Genomic DNA, 5,490 nt, shown 5'->3' on the forward strand with positions numbered 1-5,490 from the left:
CACCAACACATATCCCACCCTATCCCCGTAACCCCACGTATTTAATCCCCCTAACACTAAGGGTCAATTTATCATAGCCAATCAACCTAACCCGCACATCTTTGGACTGTGGGAGGAAACCGGAGCACCCGGAGAAAACCCACGCAAACACGGGGAGAATGTGCAAACTCCACACAGACAGTCGCCCGAGGCCGTATTCGAACCCGGGTCCCTGGCGCTGTGAGGCAACAGTGCTAACCACTATGCCACCGTGCTGCGTTGTCCTGCTTTTTGTGGACAGGACATTCCTGGGCAGTCTTCCACATTGTTGGATAGATGCCAGTGTTGTCGCTGTACTAGAACAGCTTGGCTGGAGCACAAGTCTTCAGAATGATAGCCGGGGTGTTGTCAGGGCCCAGAGCCATTGCTGTATCCAGTGTGCTCAGCCTTTTCTTGATATCACGTGGAGTGAATCGAATTGGCTGAAGACTGGCTTCTGTGATGGTGGGGACCTCAGGAGGAGGCTGATATGGATCAGGCCAGGTGGTCCGTCCAGCTTCATTTTTATTATTTTGTTTCATAGCGGTTTGTTACAACTGAGTGGCTTGCTAGGCCATTTCAGAGGGCAGTTAAGAATCAACCACATTGCTATGGGACTGGAGTCACACAAAGGCCAGACCAGGTAAGGACGGCAGATTTCTTTCCCTGAAAGACATGAGTGAACCAGATGGGTTTTTACGACAATCCGATAGTTTCATGGTTACCATTACTGATTCTAGTTTTATTTGGGGGGTGAGGAGAAATAGAGAAGGAGGAAGCTCGTGTGGATACCAGTTCGTGCAAATGCACTGTTTCTGTGGGGCAGACTCTATAATATTATGTAACACCCGTTTTAATCAGACACAGAATGATCCGGGACTGACAGCACATCCCTTTTAAACAGACACAGCATGACCAGGGACTTACAGCACATCCCTTTTAAACAGACACAGAATGATGCGGGACTGACAGCACATCCCTTTTAAACAGACACAGAATGATCCGGGACTGACAGCACATCCCTTTTAAACAGACACAGAATGACCCGGGACTGACAGCACATCCCTTTTAAACAGACACAGAGTGATCCTGGACTGACAGTACATCTCTTTTAAACAGACACAGAATAATCCGGGACTGACAGCACATCCATTTTAAACAGACACAGAATAATCCGGGCCTGAAAGCATGTCCCTTTTAAACAGACACAGAATGATCCGGGACTGACAGCACATCCCTTTAAACAGACACAGAATAATCCGGACTGACAGAATGTCCCTTTTAAACAGACACAGAATAAATCGGGACTGACAGCATGTCCCTTTTAAACAGACACAGAATGATCTGGGACTGACAGCATGTCCCTTTTAAACAGACACAGAATGATCCGGGGCTGAAAGTAGACCCCTTTTAAACAGTCATGGAATGCTGCCTGACCTGCAGAGTGTTTCCAGCATTTCATCTGTTTATATTTCAGATTTCCAGCATCAGCACTATTTTGCTTTTGTAATAGAATTTTACGTAATTGGCTCTGTGGCGCAATGGATAGCGCATTGGACTTCTACTTATATGACAGATTAAGGCATTCAAAGGTTGTGGGTTTAGAGTCCCACCAGAGTCGGATTTTGGGTCAGGGTTCGGTGGTTCCTCCACTGTCGGTACATTTTGCAGTAAATCGGTAATTCAGAGAAGGGAAACTACCGCCCGACACTTTCCCTCTGAGTACTCTCAACCCCTGAGTCAGTTACACAGAAGCAGGAGGAGGCCATTCAGTCCCATGGCCGTTTTACATAGGAACAGGAGGAGACCATTCAGTCCCATGACACTTTTACACAGTAAAAGGAGGAGGCCATTCAGCCCCTTTAGCCTGTTATACAGGAACAGCAGGAGGCCATTCAGCCCCTCGAGCCTGTTACACAGGGACAAGAGGAGGCCTTTAACGCCTCGAGCCTGTTGCATTGGGCAGGAGGAAGCCATTCAGCGATACAAGGTCTGTACAAGAACAGTAGAACTTCATTCAGCCCCTCGAACCTGTTACATAGGATGAAGAGGAGGCAAATCAGACCCATGATCCAGTTATAAAGGAACAGGAGGAGGCAATTCAGACCCACGAGTCTCTTTCACAGGAACAGCAGGAGGCCATTCAGCCCCTCAAACCTGCCACAGATGAACAGGAGGAGGACATTCAGTCCCTCAAGCCTGCTACACTGGAACAGGAGGAGGAAATTCAGACACACGAGTCTGTTATACGGGAACAGGAGGAGGCCATTCAGCCCCTCAAGCCTGTTATACATGAACAGGAGGAGGCCATTCAGCCCCTCGAGACTGTTATACATGCACAGGAGGATGCCATTCAGCCCCTCGAGCCTGTTACACAGTAAGAGGAGGAGGCCATTCAGCCCCTCAAGCCTGTTACATAGGAACAAGCGGAGGCAATTCAGACACACGAGCCTGTTATACAGGAATAGGGGGAGGCTATTCAGCCCTTCAAGCCCGTTATACATGAACAGGAGGAGGCCATTCAGCCCCTCGAGCCTGTTATACATGCACAGGAGGAGGCCATTCAGCCCCTTGAGTCTGTTATACAGGAACAGGAGGAGGCCATTCAGCCCTTCGAGTCTGTTATAAAGGAACAGGAGGAGGCCAATCAGCTCCTCGGGTATGTTACACATAAACAGGAAGAGGCCATTCAGCCCATCGAGCCTATCATACAGGAACAGGAGGAGGCCATTCAGCCCCTCGAGCCTGTTATGCAGGAACAGGAGGAGGCTATTCAGCCTGTTATGCAGGAAAAGGAGGAAGCCACTCAGCCCCTCAAGCCTGTTACACAGGAACATCATGGGCAAGGAAACCTCCTGCTGATTACCACCTACCACCCTCCCTCAGCTGATGAATCAGTGCTCCTCCATGTTGAACACCACTTGGAAGAAGCACTGAATGCAGCAAGGGCACAGAATGTACTCTGGGTGGGGACCTCAATGCCCATCACCAAGAGTGGCTCGGTAGCAGCACTACTGACCGAGTTGTTCGAGTCCTGAAGGACATAGCTGCCAGTCTGGGCCTGCGGCAGGTGGTAAGGGAACCAACACGAGGGGAAAACCTATTTGACCTCCCCCTGACCAATCTACATGTCATAGATGCAAAACAGTTCAAAAAGTATTCATTGGCTGTAAAGCACTTTGGGATGTCCTGAGGTCGTGAAAGGCCTGTGGAAATGCAAGTCTTTCTTTTACAGCCTTCAAAGACAGTGACTTAGCAGGCAAAGACCAGAAACAGGGATGGTACTATAGATAAGCCTTAAAGATGGGCTGGTTAGCTCAGTTGGTTAGAACATGGTGTTAATAACGCCAAGGTCGCGGGTTCGACCCCCGTACGGGTCATCTATTTTTCGAGGGAAGGTTAGTTTCATAATTTTGTAATTTGTGAGCAGTTTAAAAGTTTAAAAAGTTTGGAAGCAAACTCACACGGGACCTACAAAGCTGCAAAATCTTAGTTCTACCGAGAGTTCATGGACCTGAAAGGTTAACCCTGTGTTTTTCTGTCCACAGATGTTCCCTGACCTGTGGAGTGTTTCCAACATTTAATGAACAATTTCAGATCCAGCATCTGCTGCATTTCGCTTTTTATTTTACCGCAGTGTCCTCGCTTCTATTAACAAAAGTCAAAATTAAATTGTAGCTAACAGAAAATGGGCCTGGCGGTCTCTGTGAGCGTTGGTGGTTCAGGAGTAGAATTCTTGCCTGCCATGCGGGCGGCCTGGGTTCGATTCCCGGCAAATGTAGGTTAACATTTTTAACAATTTATTTCAGAGCAAACACATCACATGAAACATTAATAATAAATTAGCTGTTCCTGCGTAACTGGATCAAGGGAATTAATGGCCTCCACCTGTTCCTGTGCAACAGGCTTGAGGGGCTGAATGTCCTCCTGTTCCATTGTAACAGGCTCGAGGGGCTGAATGGCCTCCTGTTCCATTGTAACAGGCTTGAGGGGCTGAATGGCCTCCTCCTTCTGATCCTGTGCAACATGCTCGAGGGGCTGAATGGCCTCCTCCTGTTCCTGTCTAACAGGCTCGGGGGCTGAATGGCCTCCTCCTGTGTAACAGGCTCGAGGGGCTGAATGGCCTCCTGTTCCAGTGTAACGGGCTCGAGGGACTGACTGGCCTCCTCCTGTTCCTGTTTGACAGGCTCGAGGGGCTGAATGGCCTCCTCCTGTTCCGGTTTGACAGGCTCGAGGGGCTGAGAGGCCTCCTCCAGTTCCGGTTTGACAGGCTCGAGCGGCTGAATGGCCTCCTCCTTTTTCTGTTTGACAGGCTCGAGGGGCTGAATGGCCTCCTCCTGTTCCGGTTTGACAGGCTCGAGGGGCTGAATGGCCTCCTCGTGTTCCTGTTTGACAGGCTCAAGGGGCTGAATGGCCTCCTGTTCCAGTGTAACAGGCTTGAGGGGCTGAATGGCCTCCTCCTGCTCCTGTGCAACATGCTCGAGGGGCTGAATGGCCTCCTCCTGTTCCAGTTTAACAGGCTCGAGGGGCTGAATGGCCTACTCCTGTGTAACAGGCTCGAGGGGCTGAATGGCCTCCTGTTCCTGTGTAACTGGCTCAAGGGGCTGAATGGCCTCCTCCTGTTCCTGTTTGACAGGCTCGAGGGGCTGAATGGCCTCCTCCTGTTCCTGTTTGACAGGCTCGAGGGGCTGAATGGCCTCCTCCTGTTCCTGTTCGACAGGCTCGAGGGGCTGAATGGCATCCTCATGTTCCAGTTTGACAGGCTCGAGGGGCTGAATGGCCTCCTCCAGTTCCGGTTTGACAGTCTCGAGCGGCTGAATGGCCTCCTCCTGTTCCTGTTCGACAGGCTCGAGGGGCTGAATGGCCTCCTCCTGTTCCGGTTTGACAGGCTCGAGGGGCTGAATGGCCTCCTCCAGTTCCAGTTTGAAAGGCTCGAGCGGCTGAATGGCCTCCTCCTGTTCCTGTTTGACAGGCTCGAGGGGCTGAATGGCCTCCTCCTGTTCCGGTTTGACAGGCCCAAGGGGCTGAATGGCCTCCTCCTGTTCCTGTTTGACAGGCTCAAGGGGCTGAATGGCCTCCTCCTGTTCCTGTGTAACAGGCTCGAGGGACTGAATGGCCTCCTCCTGTTCCTGTTCGACAGGCTCAAGGGGCTGAATGGTCTCCTCCTGTCCCGGTTTGACAGGCTCGAGGGGCTGAATGGCCTCCTCCTGTTCCTGTGTAACAGGCTCGAGGGACTGAATGGCCTCCTCCTGTTCCTGTTCGACAGGCTCAAGGGGCTGAATGGTCTCCTCTTGTCCCGGTTTGACAGGCTCGAGGGACTGAATGGCCTCCTCCTGTTCTGGTTTGACAGGCTCAAGGGGCTGAATGGACTCCTCCTGTTCCGGTTTGACAGGCTCGAGGGGCTGAATGGCCTCCGCCAGTTCTGGTTTGACAGGCTCGAGGGGCTGAATGGCCTCCTCCTGTTCCTATTGA

At 51.2% G+C, this 5,490-nt stretch overlaps 1 non-coding gene across 1 annotated transcript; it reads left to right on the forward strand.

Moving 5' to 3' along the window:
• The first annotated feature begins 1,545 nt into the window (after nt 1–1,545).
• On the forward strand, nt 1,546–1,639 carry trnar-ucu (transfer RNA arginine (anticodon UCU)). The gene is made up of 2 exons: nt 1,546–1,582; nt 1,603–1,639. It is a non-coding gene; the product is annotated as a tRNA-Arg (tRNA).
• The last annotated feature ends 3,851 nt before the right edge of the window (nt 1,640–5,490 follow it).

The sequence above is a fragment of the Somniosus microcephalus genome, unplaced genomic scaffold (assembly GCF_052327205.1).
Source record: "Somniosus microcephalus isolate GS21.2 unplaced genomic scaffold, FLI_Smic_1.0 unresolved_chr8, whole genome shotgun sequence".
NCBI lineage: Eukaryota > Metazoa > Chordata > Chondrichthyes > Squaliformes > Somniosidae > Somniosus > Somniosus microcephalus.